Below are 19,744 nucleotides of genomic sequence, written 5' to 3'. Positions count from 1 at the left end.
TTCTTCCTTTCCAATTTGCTGCATTTATTTTTTTTTCCTTAGTGCACTTAGTGCACTTGCCTTAGTGCACTTCTAAAACTTCCAATACAGTGTTGAATACAACAGATGAAAGTAAACATTTGTGCCTTGGTCCTGCCTTGTGTGTATATGTGTGTATGTGTGTATTTGGTGAGGATGGGGCACTGCTTTACTTTCCGACATTATGCAAGATGCTCCAGACTCACCTTGTATATTCCACAATCCAGCCCCAGAATAAGCCATTTATTCAAGGAGCTCTGGTTCCTTTTATTGGAGAATGATATGAAAAACCATGATCTAGGCGTTAGCTGTGTTTGTCACCAACGATTAATTTTTGAATGTTGAACCAGCCTTGCATTTCTGTTATGAGCTCTACTTAAATGTAAGGTTTTATTTTATATTGCTAGATTTGATGGACTAATTTTCCTCATGAGAATTATTGGTCTGTGCACATGACAAATATTGGTGTATAGTTTTATCCTTTTGTGTGCTCTTTATCTGATCTTGGTATAAGGATAGTGCTGGGCTCAAAATGAGTTGAAAAGTATTTCTTCCTTTCTGTTTTCTAGTGAAGGTTGTAAGAATTGGTGCTATATCTTCATTTAAGTGCTGTATGGAGTTCACCAGTGAAAAATCTGGACCTAAGAGTTTTTTAGGGGGAAGGATTTTAACTGTGAATTTAATTTCCTTAATAGATATAGGCCTAGTCAGCCTACTGTTTTTGCAATTTGTGTCTTTTAAGGAATTTGTTCATATCATCTAAGTTATTAAATTTATTAGCATAGATTTGGTTTTCATACTACTTTATCGCCCTTTTAATATCTATGGAATCAGTAGTGCTGACCGTTTTTGCACTCCTAATATTGGTAACTTATATCTTCTCTCTTTTTTGTTTGTTTAGCCTGGCTAGTGGTTTACCAATTTTATTGATCCTGTCAAAGAACGAGCTTACTCTCCCACATTCCTGCCTTCTATACTTCTCATGGACAAATAGAGAAAAATCCTAAACAGAAATCACATTTGCTAAAATTCAACACCATTTTATTTCATCAAATATGATTTCTAAATGTATTGAGATCATTGCATGGCTTTTTGCCTTTGATTTTTAAATATTAAATCATCCATGAATTTGGAGAATAAATCCCATTGTTAATGATGTATTATCCTACTTTGCATATCATTTTTTTCATAAATCATCCTTTATATATTACTCTTTTTTTTAGGATTTTTTAATCTTTGCCTGTGAGAGGTATGGATATTTAATTTTTCTTTCTTGTATTGTCTTTGTCAGATTTTGATTTGAAAGCATGCTGGATTCATAAACTAGTTTGAAAGTATTCCCTCAACACTTGTATTACTTTGGAGATTTTAAGTAAGATTGGTAATACTTCCCTCCTTAAATGTTTGGAATAATTCAGTGGTAAATTATTCTCATCAAGGACTTTGTTTACAAATATATTTTTCCTAATATATTCAATTGCTTTAATAGATAGTGGAATATGCAGATTTTCAATTTTCTTGTCAGTTTTGGAACATTGTGTTCTGGAAAAATTTTCCATTTTAGTTTTATTGACAAATTTATTGCCAAAAACATGTTCATAATATTATCTTATTAACTTTTATGTTAACTTTTCTAAAGTTGTTGATTAGAAAATTGTTTTATTATTTCTTTCATCTAGAGTAATCTACCTATGGATTTATGAATTTTCTTAATCTTTTCAAAGGAGTAACTAATGGCTTTGTTGATTTTATATATACAAATATATATTTCTGTTTCACTAATTCATGTTTATAGTTTATATTGCCTTTATTTTATGGTTTATATTATTTCTTACTTTTCTTCTTTACCTAGTATTTTATTAATCAACCAAGATCACAGATTTCTAAGCTCTTTTATTTCCTTACATAGATATCTAAGCCTCTATATTTCATCAATAAACATAGGGTATAAAAAGGCTCAGAGAGGTGGTAACTTTGCTGAAAACAAGCTTGTCTACTTATCTACATATGTAATTATCAACACTCTCAACCTATTTAGTTATAGAAAATATATTTAAATTCATTAAAATTAAACATAACTGAAAAGCAGGCATTGCTATTTTTTAAAAAATGGAAGACAAAGTTACCAGTATCTTGAAGATAATTATCTCTTTATTTTCTTTATCATTTTATATTGTCCTTGTTTTTCAGGGTTACAGCCTCTGAGAATAAGTCTAAGGAATTACATAATAAATTCTATGTTTTAAGGAGCTCATATGTCTAAACCATTCTATTGTAATATGATGTGTTAAAGCTCTCTGGTGATATGTGAAAAGAATTATGCCATCTGTGACTTAACTTCTCTCTATACTAATGCTAAAATCTAAAAGTAGTAACCTTTTGTTCATTCTTTTAAAAAACAGTCTCCAGATGTTGCAGCAGGTATGACCATCAGCAATTTGAGATTTTGCACTGTAATGACACCCATGATTCTTCTCTCTTGGTGTACTTCGTATACTCCAGAACTCTCCCACAGGAAGCCTCCCTGATGGTCATTGGATTGATTTACAGAGGACAAAAGTACAATGAGACATAGGAGAAAATAGTATTTTTCAAAGAAAATAATGAGTATAAAAGAGGCATATAAAAAGATACCTCTGAGAAAAATAATATTTCTGTGAACAGAATTTACAAAGAACCTATCTTTATAGTGATCGTGTTTTAAATTCTAGGTGGTCAACATAAATATCCTTCTGATATTCTCTCACATTTTATGAGTTTCACTGTCTACTCTATTTATGCTTCCTCATTCTATTTACTTTTTGTGATTGGTAGAAAGGATGTTAGACCTCGAAAGGAAATTTTACTGAGCTAAGATTCATTCATATACAGTCTATTTACACAGACTTTGGAGATAAATATTTTTACTACAGCTTTATATTATTTTAATCCTATTATTGTGACTCAGATTTATTCCATTAATAATTCATAAGACACTTCTTCATAAGATACTTCATTGAATCATGATATATCTGTACTCCCACCCCCACCCCCCAGTTTTACATTCTGCGGTAGCTTAACTGTCAAGCAACAGTAGTGATATCTATACTTACGTTAAAAAAAGTGCATGTTGGAGGGGTATGCATGTGATTGCGTATTTAACATATATATAGATTTATATACTTAATTCTCAATTTGTAACTGCTTCTCCAGTGGGTAACCTCTCCAAGTTGAACTCTTGTTTTCATTTTCAACACAACTTCAGGCATATTTGAAAACATTTTTGTCTTATTACACAACAGAATCGTGAGATTCATCTTGCTTTTGTCTTTGTTTGTGGTGTTATGCTAACACTCCAACAGAAACTCTGAATTCTATCAGGATGTAAAAGTGAGTCAGCCAAAGTCTGGATGCTACGTAAGTATTGATAAAATGACTACAGGTATCTTCAACAACTGTTTCCTTGTGTTACTGATTGAATATTCTCACAAATTCCTTACAGTCATTAGATCATATTGATACTCTCAATTGACTTACAATGTTTTCTCACATATACACACACATACTCTAAAATTTGGTTGCACTATATACTATTATAAAAATGTAATTCGATTACAATATAGAGGATACAAACCATTTGTTTTTAGGACATTTTATAGATCATATTTAAAATCATATTTATAATCAAGACAGTGCAGTGTTGAAAAAAGAGTGGACACACATGCAATGGATGAGAGTAGGGAATCCAGAAGTAGACTTCCACACACAATTGATTTTATACAGATTGCCAAAGTATTTTAATGAAGAAAGGATAGACTCAATAAATGGAAATGGTCCTGGAACAATTGGACATTGATATATAGAAAAATATCTCATAATACATAAAATTTAACACAAAATGGATAATAAATATAAACATAAAATATAAAACTGCAACACAGCTAGAAGAAAACATAGGCAAAAGTTTCTTGGATAGGAAACAAAAATAACAATTATGCTTATCTTAATTGCTGCAGAAAAATATCTTGAAAATAGGAACTTTATTTTTACTATGATAAAAGATGTCTATAAACCTCCCACAGCAAAAGACTTGATAATGAAACATGGCAGGTATTATCTTTAAAATCAGGGATAAAACAAGTTTTCTCACTATTATCATTTCTATTCAGCATTGTACAGTTGGGAAGCTATGAATAATACACAAAAGGTAGGAAGATTAGAAATATTAAAAAAAAAAGCAATGTTGAAGTGGTCCTTACTGAACCTAACAATTTCATGGAACATCAGCATCATACAGTCACTCTTTGTCCACGATGGAAAGAGACAAAAACATAATCACTCGATAATAATGTCTACGCAAGAAAAAAATAAAAATACTCTGAAAAATGTAAAAATGACCAAATATCTTCCTCTCTCAAAGGAGTGACAAAAAATTTATGAGAATTTGACAATATACACTCCTATAATCTAGCAACAAAAAGGAATAAAATATGTTAAATCAGTTTTAGCTTTAGTCACGTTGCATTCTTCCAGCAACCAAAATATAAATTGTGTATTAGGATACTCAATCCTAGAATTACACCTATGTTCTGACAGTAGCCAATATAGATTAAAACTATGTTCCCGTGAAGCCTCCCCAAAATCTCCTAACACAACCTAGATCCTGTAACAATCCTCTCCTAATAACCAGATGGTTCCTCAAGGTGTGCACTATGTCTTGATGTGACAGGTACTAATAAACAAAACTTTGTTCAAATCCAGATATCTTCTTGGTGGTCTTTATCTGCTGGATACTGATAAAAGAAAGAGAAATTTCCTAATTACAGATGAGATGATTGTCAACATAGAGAATTCAAAATAATCTAACGATTGGAATTAATGAGAATATAACAATTTATACAGTATAATCTAATAGTAAAAGAGAGAAAATACAGATTAAAAATAACACCTCTTATAATTGCATAACAAATATAAGGAAATCTAACAAAAGATATACAAGAGTATATTGGAGAAATTTAAAACAAATTATTGAAACAATGGAAAAATGGGTGTAACATACAAATTAAAATTTTTAATACAAAAAACATAAACTTCTAAGAATTAATCTATAAATGCAATGAAGTTTCAAAAAAATTCCCAACAGTTTTCACTTCACTTTTTCTAGTTGGAACTTGATTCTAAAGTTTATATTGAAGAACAAATGTTCAAGAACAGTCCAGCATCATTTTAACTATAGAAACAAAATTACGGGAATAGGTCCTTCCAAAATCATGACCTGACACAAATCTATAGTATAAAAAAGACAGGGGCTTTATCATCCAGATAGAATAATTAAATAGAATATCAAGCCCAGAAGAAAACCACATACATATGGACACGATATGTGACAGATGGTGTTGCAGATCGATCAGGAAGCAAACTTTTAAATAAGTGATGTTGGAACAATGGTTAGCCATATGGAAAAATAAAGCAAAAATAGGGCCTTACCTGTCATCACTCAAAAAAAAATACATCACATGAACGTTAAATGAATAAATATAAAAGTATATATAAAAGTTTAGAAGACAGGACAATTACTTTATGATCTTGGTGTGTGAAATGATTTTGTAAACAAGATCCAAAAAGTACAAGCCATAATGGAAAGTTGTTTTGTGTTGGTCTCAGTCTATTAATAATGATGCTATTGGCTAGAAATGCCTAGAGCATCCCTCTGGGCCTGTACTATTTGTAGCGAGCCCCCACAGACATTTCCCCAACCAGAGCCAATGTTCTTATTATGATTGCAAGGCACACCTAAGCAAAAACCATGAAGGAACTTTGAAAAGGACAAGGATTATTACTCACAGGTCCTGGAGGGTACCTGGCACACTGGGGACCACACAGCGAAGAGAAGAAAGACAGAGAGCAGGGGCCTGGGGTTCTGCCTTTATTGGGGTGCAGCGTGGGGTGCCCAGAGTTTCCCAGGTTCACTCTCCATTGGTGAATTTAAAACATAAGAGTGGGAATTAAGGCCCAGGAAGGGAAAAACAAGAGGTCCACCAAAATGTCCATTATCAGGATGTCACCCAGAACTTTCTTAAAAAGGAGAACATCGCATGTGGGGAGCCTGCCTCTGTATCTAGTTGTGTAGCTGGCAACATCTATTAGAAATGGAGGTCTTTGAGGTGGAGGCCGTGGCAATTAAAACCTTAATGTCAGGCACTTACATTGCAATTAAAAAAATTAATTGCCAGGTACTTACACTACAAACATACTGATAATTTCAACAATATTAGATTAAAAAATTCTGTTCAAAAAAAAAAATCAAAGAGAAAGTACAAGCTCAAGCAATGAAAAGCTATTTGTAGTGTAAATAGCCAATAAATGATTAATGTCTATAACACATAAAGGTAAAAAAGACATGAATCAAGAAAGATATTATTCAATAGAAAGTGGATCAATGAAACACACAGAAATTTTCTAAAAAATGTGAGCAAATTACCAATAACTATTTGAAAAGGAAAATGCAAATGCAAACTAAAGCCACTATATAACACCATATTACAAGCAAGAGACAGGCAAAATATTTTTTTTAAAGCCAAGCAATTCTAAATGATGGTAAGGGTGAAAACAGGAGTGCTCTCTTGACTGCTGATCTAGTGTAAATTGATATATTCATTTTACAAAACAGTATATCCTTTCCCGGTAAAGTTAAGCATGTGTTTCCCCTAAAACCTCAAGTTACACATGGGCGTCAGAACACATGTCCAAGAAGATATATATCACTATCATTGAAAATAGCAACAACTGGAAACAATCCAAAATTATATGCATATTAGAATGGAAAAATAATTGTGGTATATCTATAAGAAAGAGTAGTCTATAGCTGTAAAAGAACAAAAAAGGATTATGGCCATTGATCTCAAAACAAAATAAATATGTCAGAAATATATGTGAAATAGATTTCATTTATATAAACTTCAAAAAGTGGAAGAAACAAACAGTATACTTGGGGAGGAATATGTACAGCGATAGCACTATAAAGAAAAGCAAGGGAATATTGATACAAATTGATAGTAGTTGTTATTTGAAGGAAGAAAGAGGCTGTCCCCATGGGGAGGGCACCTCAGGGTCTTCCAAGATCTGGTAAATTTCATAGGTCTGAGTCATGAGGAGTAAGAGTCCCAGTAGCTATTCTTTAAATTGCACATAGTTTTTATATTTCTTATGTGTATGTTATATTTTATTTCAGTTTTGTAAGAAAATATAAAGCAAAATACTTGTAGAGACTGATCTGGAATTAATAAAGTAATTATTTTGGGATAAATAACAACATTTGGGGAATAGGTTCTGTGAAACTACATTTTACAGATTATTTCTTAAAATTAGGGAAGTCACTAAAATAATCATACAGTATGAGAAATCTTTAAGTTATGTAGGTTTTAGGACAACTAGATATAGGAATGAAAATTACATTATAAATTGATGACATAAAATCACTCATTCATTGCTAGTTTTATCCAGAAAAAAATCATAAGCAGGAACAGCAAAACTGAAAAAAGAAGGTTAAGTTTTTAGGAGAACGTTTACAGATTACAACGAAAGATGACTTGATAGATTACAGAAACTATCATAAATTATGCAGACAGCTTTGAAGCATCATGTCATATTGCCTCATCTCCATGCTTGCTTTCTGTTGTTCACATTCCTGTCAACAGAAACATAACTTCCTTTCCTTTCAACTCCTCAAATTATTGCCATGATGAATTCGGAATTCTTTTTGCTGATAATTTAAGGAGAAAATTTGGACCCTACTATCAAAGGTTTAAATATATGCAAACTGAATTGCTCTTAATTAGTAGTAAAATAATAATAGAAATGCTTGCTTATTTTTTGAAAGACACAATGTGTGTGACTGATAATGTTTAGTTATGTGACTATTTATAATACTCACATTACATTTACACATTGTTATTTTCACACATTTTGATATATACTTGAAGTGCTTTACGTAAAGACAAAGTTTGAGTCAGACTTGTTTTTATGAGCTCTCCAAAATTTTTGCAAGCCATCATGTAGCATTCTGTAGTAATAATATCGTCACCCTGAGATAAAAAATATATTTACAGACACAAAATTAAAGCTCCCCACACACAAACACACATAAATCCAAAGTAATGACATATAAAATCATGTTCTTTTAATTGAGATAGGTAAGAAAATCTCAGAGGTAAAAAATAATTTTTTTGGTTAAAAATATTTTGTACTATTTTCACTTTTAATTTTCCATTTAAAAATAACAGTATTAAACCTCTTAAAATTATTTACTGAGAGGTAATTATTTCTAAATAAGGGAGGAAGTTGTTTAGTCTCTTATTCTTTACTACTTGAGTCACTGTGCAAGGTTCTAAAGAGGAGTAAATATTTACCTAACTACTAAGAGATAGCAGTTCTGTGTGTAACATTCCTTGCTCTTTATCTCTGGTTGATTTCCATAAAACAAACCATAATAATAATAATACCAATAACAGTAGGAGCAGCAAATCAACTCAAACATCAGGATATTATGAAGGAAATGCAAAAAGAAATTGCCACAAAGGGAAAAGTCATGATAGGTTAAGAAAATAAATTAGCGATCAAGCATATTTAATCAATGAGAAAAATTTGGTCTAATTATTTAAAGTTCCTTTTTCCCAATAAAATAATTCTCTAATTATAATAAACATATTATGCGTGTAAATTTTTAGTCATCAAGTCGTGGCTCCATCATATCCCAGAAAGGACCGTGAGAAATTACGAGCGCACACAAACAGCTGAGGAGAGCCTACAGTTTCTTAGCAGGAGGCACATCAGCCAAGCACATGCTCAATTCATGGATTCACGGAGAGAAAACTCAAACTTAACAATGAGATTTTCTTTTTCCAGTTAACCTGTGCCAATCATTCATTTGGAGGCAACTTCCCCAAATTTGCAATTATATTTTTAAATTCTGTAACCTCTTAATACTGTATTTTGTGAACAAATTTAGATTTTTCTGAAGTTAGAGTTTATCTAAGAGGAACATATTTTGCCTTTAAGGCCAAAACAAATTTAATTCACAGTGTTAAGCAGATTCCTTTAGAATCAAGAAAAATGATATTACCTGCAACTAGTGCAGGTACCACGTTAGAGCAGTTTAAAATTTTTTCCTCATGTGTCTTCTCTTTTTTTAGTTAACTACACCAAAAAGGTCATTGAAACATTCCCTTCTCTAATACATTTTCCTCTTCTTTTGCTCTTGATCTTTTGACCCAGGATTGACAGATGTGAGACCCTGAGGCAAAGCCATTGACTTGGAGAAACCAACAGAGCTTAAGACTCAGACATTCTGTTTTTGGATGTTAAACTTCCCAATTAGGACGTTTACTTTGATGACTGTGACCTGTGACACATAGAGTTCACCCTGGCTTAATGTGAGGAGAATTTCCTATTCAATTTTCAGGGAATCCCAATTTCTCATCTCTGTTGCTCTGTCTGCTGGTATGCTTTTCTTGTTTACTCTCCACACTGGGTACCTGCTGTAGCCTCTTTCTAGCAGCCAACAGCAGTCTTTTTTCTCTGTGTCTGGGATGGTATCTATCTGTTCCGGGATTTTCTTAGTTTATTTTCAGTGCTAATTTTACTGAACCAGGTTTATTTTTCCCTTTACATGAAATGCCAATCACTAAGATGATGAATTTGCAGGAAAGAAAGGGTTTATTCCCAAGGCATCCAAGCAAGGAGATGGAAGAACAAATCTCAAATCTGCCTCCCTGAAAATAGGGATTGAAGATATTTACAGGACAGGGGGGCAGGGTAGTCTCAAGTGTGGGAATAGATGACTGGAGGTAGGGAGGAGTGAGATAAGTATGATCTGTGCAGGGTAGTCAAATTTCATGGCTCTTCATAGGATGCAAGTTCACAAAATGGCAGCGTTAGTGTGATTGGAGGGTGGAATTTTTGGCCCCCTGATGTCAGGAGGTTATCTATTGATCACCTGCACAGGCCTAGTTGATGAGTCAGTGGCCTTAACCAGCCTGAACTGGACAAAGAGTAGACTCTCAATTCTTGAAAAACTTAAGCAAATACCATGGTGACCCAAGTGCAAGAGATGTTATCTCTAGGGTGGGCTTTAGTAAGCCTTATCTAACTACTTTTGCAAATAAACAACTGAGTGTAGTTAAAGCAAGTTGGCCTCTGCTTTCAATAATTTCTCAGATAGCTATGACTGAGCCTAAAATGGGATAAGTCTGACTCCCCTCCCAACAGGAGCATATACTTTGCCTAAATATACACAAAACTGATTGCTCTTGCAGAGAACTCCCTCATGAATTCCTTCTCAGTCTCCCTAATTGCCTATCATATTATTTTTCCAATGAGAGAAGTCAATTATTTGTCTTCACTGGCCTTCTCCCTTCTATTCATTAGCATCCTCTCACCTTTCCTGGCGTATTTGAATTTCTCCAAATAACCAGGAGATAACCAAGACTAATCCTCTTAAAAGTCTAAGACCGGGGCTGGCCCCGTGGTCGAGTGGTTAAGTTCGCAGGCTCTGCTGCAGGCGGCCCAGTGTTTCGTTGGTTCGAATCCTGGGCGCGGACATGGCACAGCTCATCAAACCACGCTGAGGCAGCGTCCCACATACCACAGCTAGAAGGACCCACAATGAAGAATATACAACCATGTACTGGAGGGGCTTTGGGAAGGAAAAAGAAAAAATAAAATCTTTAAAAAAAAAAAAATCAACAAAAGTCTAAGACCACTTCACCTTGGTTCTCTGGGTCTCAATCTTCTGACAATTCCTCTGGGAAAAATTCCTATCAGTCACAGGTAGGACTTTATCCTAGTTATTTCTGGCCAACTCTATTTTCAAGAAAGTCCATGGTGCACTAATGACTTGCTCCAGGGATACTGTTCTCTGAAGTGATACCAGGAAAAGATAGTTGCTTGCTGCTAGAAAACAATACAGCACATGCTTTTCAAGGTTCAATAGAGTCCCCCACATTCCTGCTCACAGAAACAAAATATTAGAAGCCTTTTAAATATTCCTGGATTAATTTCAGACACTATACAACATCCCTGCCCAGTGCAGCCAGCCCGGCCCGTTTAAGCTTGGATCACAGCATGCACCCCTGAAGATCAGGACAAGAAGCTTCAGAAATCTTCAAATATTGTCAACTTCCAAGCTTTCTTTATTCCCACCCATCCTGGCCCAGCTCATTCCCAAAACCTAAAGGAACGTACCAAGATGTCGCAGCTACTATCAAATTCAGAAAGTCTGCTTAAATATACTTCTTGAATTTATGTATATGACGAAGATCCAAATCCATCCCATCTAGGAGATAACCTGTCAGAGACCTTAGCCTAAGCACATGAAACTTACATTAAGACTCTTGTTTTATTTTATTGCCTGCTCTTTCACTATGATGTGCCCTCCAACCTTATATCCCCCCCTCCTGTACTTTGTTATTAGGGGACAATGGCAAGACGTGGGACAGCCATACGACTGGCTGAGGTTTAGATCATGATGCAGTTACTCAAAGTTAAGAGCTTTCTGCCTGGCTAAATTTCTCTAACCTTATGTACAATGTTTCTATATATTATTTACTGGAAACCTGAATATATGGTAAAACTTTAGCATGTTCGGTTTCAAATGGGTAAGGGTTTGCATAGCAATTTTATGATCCATGCTTAATGCTATTTTGTTTTGTTTTACCCCAAGCCAGAGATGATCCTTGCTTTTATTGCTTCTTAGACATTTATACAAACAATATTTATTAAGCTCATTCTAAGTGTTGAGGCAATGTGGATAATATCAGTTTGCATTAGATGTGAACTCTATATTCAAGGAACATGTAGTCTAACAGGGGAGATCAGATTGCTGTTTTCTTATAGCAGAAGGTAAAATAATAAAGAGTTCCAAGCACAGTGCTGTTGGATTTCAAGTGAGGAAGAAATTCCTTCTAGTGTCACTAATAACAATAGAATCTCACTTCTTAGTTTCCTAGACAGAAGTCGCTAATCTGTTCACAATCTGGCTAAATTATCATACTCAGTGTGATTTTGCTTTACAGAATTTTGAAAAAGGAAGTTAGCAAGTTCTGATAGCAGTATTAATTTCATATGAACTTCACCTTGAACACTTCAGTTATCCACTCAAATAATGAGATCCAACTAGTCTAAATAAGGACATATGAATGGAGCAATCTTACGTTTACTATAAAAAATGTATTTGTACGTGTGTGTCTGTGTGTAGTTTTGTTCATTGTTTTTGTTTGTTTGTTTCTTTTCTCTGTTAAGGAGAAAGAAAGGGAACCAAGATAGTCCACTGGCAAAAGTATAGGATCGTAGGCAAAGATTTAAAAAACAGGATACAGCTATTGTTGTAATACCTTAAGTTAAACTCTTCCCTAGAATTTATCTCAAGTTTTTCTCCTTTAAGAATTTCAAAAGCCTTTGTATGTTTCTTAAAATTATTGTTCCCTTGGCAGCCACTAAGTGAGATGGTTGCAGAGAGGTGCTGTTATCCTTACTGTAGAAAATACTGTGTGGAGTATTACCGTAAAACTCTGATTGTCTTCCTTTTCCCTTCTGGGTGAGGAGCTACTCAGATCACGCTCATCTGTGTGCAGCATTTTTATCTTTCATGTAGATTTCCTTGTGGTCCTTTGCACCGGTAAGGAATGGGACAAATGCCAATGAAATATACAAATTTTAAAAGAGCTGTCACATTTTTAGTCCGTGAAGAAAATCTAGATAATAGTTAAGGTCAAATAAATGAATGTATTGATAGAAATTTCTCCATGGCAGGAGGTAATTTCTAGGCATGGCATGCTCAGCTTGTAGAAAGGAGATGATGGCTGGAAAGTATATAGAAACTGCTCTTGGTGTTGAAGATATCCTCAGGCCTTTAAAGTATTAATAAAAAAGTTGAGCCCAAGATCAAATAGTGTGTAAAAATGCTTCCTTTGTCTAAGAGAAACCTGGTCAGCAGTATCAATAAAATAAACGCCTTGATCAAAGAAGATAGAGAGTGATCAAAGTTGGTGAGATTAATTAAAAACAAGTTGATGGTTAGCCCATCGATATTAAAAGTGAAAACCACAACTGGTTTTTCAGAAATTGTTTAAAAACCAAAACCACAGGTGTCTGATGTGCCTACCCTACTAATAAGCTACAAGAAAGTGGATGGGGGCCTGATATAGGAAGAGTAGGCCATAAAAGATGAATTTGTGATAAACGCGGTAATAAGGCTGAAATACCTTTGTCTCGAGGGATTAATCACAGACTCAGTCCTGAAGACAGAACAAGGAGTGCATTTAGACCCAATTTTCAAAATTTGATGTTTTAGATCTGCAGAGTGTTGGCCAGGCTCTTAGCCTCCTGCAGTGAGCTAGCCAGAGAGCATGGAATTGAGCAAAGTTAAAAGGCTTCAATGATTCATTGTATTGAATTTAAGAAATTATGAGGCGATATTGAACTAAAAGTTTAGGCAGAAAGTTCAGCCTCAGGTGGCACAGTGGTGCAAGTTACACACATTTAAAAAAATATTTTTTCCCACATTGCTGCTAAGTTATTTTCATCAACATAGGTCTCCTAATCGAAACATTTAGAAAGGGGGATGATTTTCCCTTTGAGAGATAAACAAAATATGTTTTCTTAGAAGACCCCATTGGTTCTTAACCTCAGATCTGATAGTAGTCTAAATAAAATTACTAACATATCTATAACAAAGAGTTAGTGCATATGGTAACTAGACTTATTGTGGTGATCACTTTATAATGTATATAAATATTGAATCACTGTAACATACACCTGAAACTAATAGGATATTATATGTCAATTATACTTCAATTAAAAAAAGAATACCCTCCAGCACAGTAGCACAGTTGTTAAGGTCACACAGTCTGCTTTGGTGGCCCAGGGTTTGCCAGTTCGGATCCTGGGTACAGACCTACACACTGCTTGTCAAGCCATGCTGTGGCAGGCATCCCACATATAAAGTAGAGGAAGATGGGTACAGATGTTAGTTCAGGGATAATCTTCCAAAAAAAAAAAAAAAAAAAAAACGCTTCATCAGGCTTCACCTCAAAAAAAAACAGAAAAGAGTTAGTCCATCAGAAGCAATGCTGACACAGTTAAGGGAAGCTTGGAAAAGTAAAAATTTAAAAAAGTTAAAAAAGTAGAGTCCCTCAAAGCCCTTACTAGACTGGGGGGTGCTCTAAATACGAGTGTGTGGTCCTTTCAGCTACTCTACACCCTCTCTAGGATCTGTGAATATAATAAACTTGGTTTTCTTGTGCCTCTTCCGTGTCCACTTTTGTGACTTCACCTGACTGGCCTTCACCTAAAAGAACACAGAAAGTGATTCCTCTGCCTCCAAATTCACTTAGAAGCCTTCTGAATACAGTTAGATTTCCTACTTGGATACACCCACAAGGAGAAAATCAGCAAACTGGTAATCATGGATATCCAGTCTACTTGATCATTCTGTTCAACTGTATATACATAGTCATTTTTAGAATTTTTATCAGTCTCTTTGAGTTCTGTTAATATCAATGAGCACTCCACTTCAGATTCTATCATCTCTTAATAAAATAATATTAGCAGAAATCCTGAGACTGCAAAGGGGAGGTCCCACTCCTGGAATTGGGTCCAGTGCTAACCCAGTTCAGCACCAAGGTAATGTCACAGGGTTGAGCTAGTCCAGTATGCACTTAGCTTCCTATAGACAATGCTCCCCTGTCTTAGTTAGGCATGATCTTCAAATAAAACTGCAGTTCTAAAACTCAGTATAACAAAGTTGGGCTAGGTAAAAAGTCATGCAATGAGCTATTTAAAAATATTTAAATTCAAGAAGAAAAGTTGATGCACTAAAGATCCCAGAGGTTCACAGAAAGAAATATTTAGTCATGGAGCTGGAGTCGAGAGCTTGTGAAATGAGTAAGAGAAGCCTCAACTAAATTGGAACTGGGAAGGCCTGTAGGGGGAGCTCTCATGCCCTATCACACGTGTCAATTACACCAAACAGGAAGAGACACAGGATTGCATCTTCCACAGGAAGTAAAACTACACTAAAGGAAGATTTCTCTTCCAACCCTGTAACAGCTCAGCCAATGAGAAGCTGTTGCTGCCCTGAACTTTTATTTTCCCCCAGAGGACTTTCCTTAGAACAGCCCTTCCCTATGCCCCCCTTTTCTCTATAAAAACAGCTCCCCTCTTTTATTTTCTAGATTTGCCTATGGTTCGTCATAGCATACACATCTTGAATTGCAATTCTTTTGGCTATTCCCAAATAAACTCATTTCAAGGGTAAAATAACAGGTGAATTTGCTTTTTAAGTTGACAAGTTTAACATAACTAGGCTATGTTTGGCTAATTTTATTAGTCATTCTCTCTTTCCAAATGTCTGCTGTGCTTTAAACTGTCTCTCGTAGAATTATTTAATTGACACTTATGGAATTATTTTAAATGACTTTTGGAGAATCTATTGGATTTTATCAAACAATAATAACATGCCAGGCTCTTGGGCAATTTAGGAATTTAATATAGTTGATAAAATTTAACTCATACCTATAAAAATCTTTGTACAAGCTGTATGTTCAAGTATACTGGAAAGCATCTGCAGAAGGTGTCAAGAAGGAGGGCTATAAGCTTTTTTAAGAAGCTCCTTGGGTGAGTGTACAGAGAACATTTAAGGAAATTTAATAAATTAAGAGATTTATTTATATATCTATAAAATAACACATGATCTTAACTTTTTAAGAGTAAAGTGCTAGATTAAATTATCGTTTAAATTCCTTTTAACTGCATGATAAAACCTTGTAAAAGTGTAGTGGAAATCCAAGTTCAAAGCTGAGAAAGTTTAGAACAATAAAACATTTCTATCATATACCAGGCTATCCCAAAGAAATGTTTTAATGGAAATGCTTTTGGTTCCAAATGTCTAATTGATTTACTTTTCTATTTTAACTTGTATTTGGTAAACCTTGTCAAACTGTAGAATCCTTAAATCTTCCTAGGTCTCAGGAGAAAGTATGGTTATTTTGGAAGAATATACTCACATTTAGTCATATCACTTTCAAACATGAATCACATTTTGGAAATCACTCACATTTTGGAAACATTTTTGTTAATATTGTCACTAAGCATGAGAAACACACAAGAAGAAACTTGAAGTTTCTTCACAAGAATAATAATAGATACAAAACCAGAAGAAGGAAGACAAAACTGAGTTAAAGACATAACATGTATTAATAATGAAGGCAGGACAAACACTAGATCCTATGGCTAAGTACATTACAGTTCAAAGAGGAAGTTAATGTTACAAAATAATAATAGCAGTAATAATAATAATAATGTAATCATTACAATAAATTAAAATAGGTGCAACCAGACTGATGATGAAGAGTCAAAGTTTTTAGAGGCTGGATTAATCACAAGAAGTAAAAGCTACACTGGAAGACAGAAGTATGAAAGAGACAAGTAGCAAAGAAGATGGAAAAGTAAATAATCTCGAGTACAGTAGATGAGGAGCCAGAAGATTCAGAGTATCTGAGGAGCAGGACGGAAAACTAGTCTGTAAATGAGACAAGATGTTTGGGAAGAAGTTGAATAAGAAACCAGGTGGCTGACTTTGAATATTTCAATGCTTCTTCTAAGGGAAGGTGCTTTAATAACCTCTATAATTCTAAGGACCCTGGGATACTGAGCTTGGCCTCAATTTCATTTAACTGGTGTCTGGACAGATGTACACATACGTGTGAATATGCATGTTATTTACATTTAATTTTGACATATAGTTGAAAAATGTACTTAAAAATTTATATAAGGTTGAAATGGTAGATGCTTTCTCATTCTTTTAGAATATACACATATTTGGTGTGGATCATTATTTCAATATCTGAGGATGGGAAGCTATCCCATAATATATAAACCTGGTTGTCATTCAGATCATCTGGCATGCATGCCCTTAGGCCCATCTGTTAGGTTGTCATAGTGCCATACTGAGGAAGTGGCAAGCTAGTTTCAAGTAGACATAAATGCCAACCAAAGATTGATTTAGCAGGAGAGCTTGTTCACTGCAAAAAGTGACATCTCCTATAAGAGGAAACTCTTGACTAGCAATGCCAAATTGGGGCCTTGTGCTTCATTACATGTGAGTGCATCTGTTGCCACTTGTAGGCCTAATGCCATAAAAGAGAATGACTTTCTCTGTGAAAACTACTTTGGAAAAAATGGAAGCATAGGTAATTGCAGAGTTTATGGAGGGTAGACTGAACTGTTGCATAACTAATGAAGTTGCTGAGATGGGCATTTCTGAAAAGCTGATGATATAAATGAATACACAATATTTCTTTATAGTTTAAAACATTTGATCAACAATTGAAAGGCACAGTTAAAGAGAAAGAAAATATACAGAGGAATACATAATTATTAACGGTATATTAGAGAATTGGGTAATACATGGGATGGATTTCAGCATTAGAGGATTACATCAACACCATGCTGAAGAGAAAAGAAGGATAGAACCAACGGAATAACTTCGAGCATCACAAGTTGTGAAATTTACGTGATTTGGAAACTGATATAAATCACTTAACATTCAAAATGAGTAAAGAATGAAGGGTTAGTTGAAAAATTAAACCTAAGAAAAATACAAAAGTAGTAGATGTCTATTTTATTTTGTAAAATGCAAGTGTAGCAAACTATTTAGAATGAAATTAACAGAGTAAAAATTTGGAATATCATAGATTTTATGAATGTAGCAATGGTAGGAAAAGTCACCTCTTCAACTCACTGATGATACTTTATTGATGGATTCATTTAGAAATATTTACTGATCACCTAGAATGTGTCAAACTCAGTGACTGAGTTGCCTTAATGACTGACTTAAGTAAATCTTAATTAAATGATATTTTTTTTTCTTCTAGATGACAAGTAGTCTTAAAATTAGACTTTTGTAAATGCAAAAAGATGGGCGGCTACTGTGAAATGACAAGGTAAGTCACAACCAAATGGATTAATAAAGTATTCTTTTCCCTTTTGTTTCTATGAACTGATGCTTTAGAGATTTGTATTTTACGTTATTTTTCTCTTAAAATTACCCTAACTGTGTCTTTGACTTGAAGTCTCAAAATAGATAACTAGAAGGACCTATTGGTCCCATGTCATCACACTATTATATTAATAGACATATTTCATGTGACAACTTTCAAGCTAAGACCCTGCTTTCTGAGCGTGGGCCTCAAATTCTCAAAAATGCTTTCGTTTTTAGAAAAGGGGTCTTTAGGAAATATGCTATACCATAGAAGCTGAGGCTTTTTCATATTGGCTAAAATACACAAACTACTTTAATCACTTTGAGGAATAAATCAGGAGCTCTGAGTCCAAACTTTCAAAAGCCATAAGCATCCTAATAATTCTTTAACATTGGAAAGCTGCATCTCCTGTCTTTGAAGTTAAGAATCCTGTTTTTTCAAATGATGTTTTTAAATGTATTTAAAGGCAGAATTATTTCATTTTGTAAAATGGCAGCTACCCACCACACTTGCTGATTAAAATGAATGCGTTTCTTTGAAATCGAGCGACTCTACATTATAGACCAATTTAAAATCATCCTTATCCTGATTTTTGGAAAATTATTTCTACTTCTTAAAAATCTCATGTTAGATTCAAGTAGCTTGTTTTCTAATTTTGATTCTGAAATCTGATCATTTTATTATATCGAGAAATAACTGAATCTATTTCCAGCAATATTGAGTACCAAGTATTCCAGCAAGAGTGAGGACTAAGTATTTTAAGTAAGTTAACTGATATATTTTTCACAGTTAAGCCACGATGCAGATGCTATTATTTTCCCCCAATTTACAGATGAAGAAACTGAGGATCTTGGAAGTTATAGAATTTGTCCAGGGTCTTATAACTGATAAGTGGTAGAACTAGGATTCGGACCTAGGCAGTCTGGATTCATGCTGTTAAGCTAGATTAAATCTTAAATGGTGTGCTGCAAAACTTCTGAAAACACATTGGATAAAGTACGCAAATCATGTGTTTGAACGAATTACTGGGTTGGAAAGAAAGTGTGGGAAGATCAGAGGCCAAAAGCAGCACGAAAGCATAACTCTGGGGAAAAGAATTAGTAAAGAATCTGGCAGTTGCTCTGGGGGCATCTGCTAATATCGTGTGACAATCCTACAGCATCATTTTCACTGGGAGCAGGAGACAAAGCTCAGGCCTCACACAAGGGGTGAGCTTGCTTCAGAGCTTCCTGAACCATGATTCACCTTCATGTGTAAATCCAGCAAAACACAAACACACAAACACACATACACACACACACACACACACAAATCCCTGCTTTGCTCGGAAAGATACTTGTCTCACACGGGGCTCTAGATGAGAGTGAAAAACATAAAAGTCTCTCCTTAAAATTTCTGAGAAAAACATAAAAGTCTCTCCTTAAAATTTCTTAAAACTCTCATGAGGATTTTGGACCAGAATGCACAATACCTTCTGGTTCTAAAATAAATAAGCTGATATTTAATTAAAAGTGGTCATAGATTTTTAGTCGTCCTCCAGTACCTGGCAGAAGAGAAACCACGTCATCTCTGAAGTACTGTAGCTTATAACTGGGGCTCAAAAAATGTGCACTGTTAAAATTGAAAGCAATGTGAGCTCGGGATAAAAATATGAAACTCATGAGAACATGAGTCACTATAAATGATAGCTCGAAAAAACAATGAATTTA

The sequence above is a fragment of the Equus quagga genome, chromosome 11 (assembly GCF_021613505.1).
Source record: "Equus quagga isolate Etosha38 chromosome 11, UCLA_HA_Equagga_1.0, whole genome shotgun sequence".
Classification (NCBI taxonomy): domain Eukaryota; kingdom Metazoa; phylum Chordata; class Mammalia; order Perissodactyla; family Equidae; genus Equus; species Equus quagga.
This window is presented reverse-complemented; position numbering follows the sequence as displayed.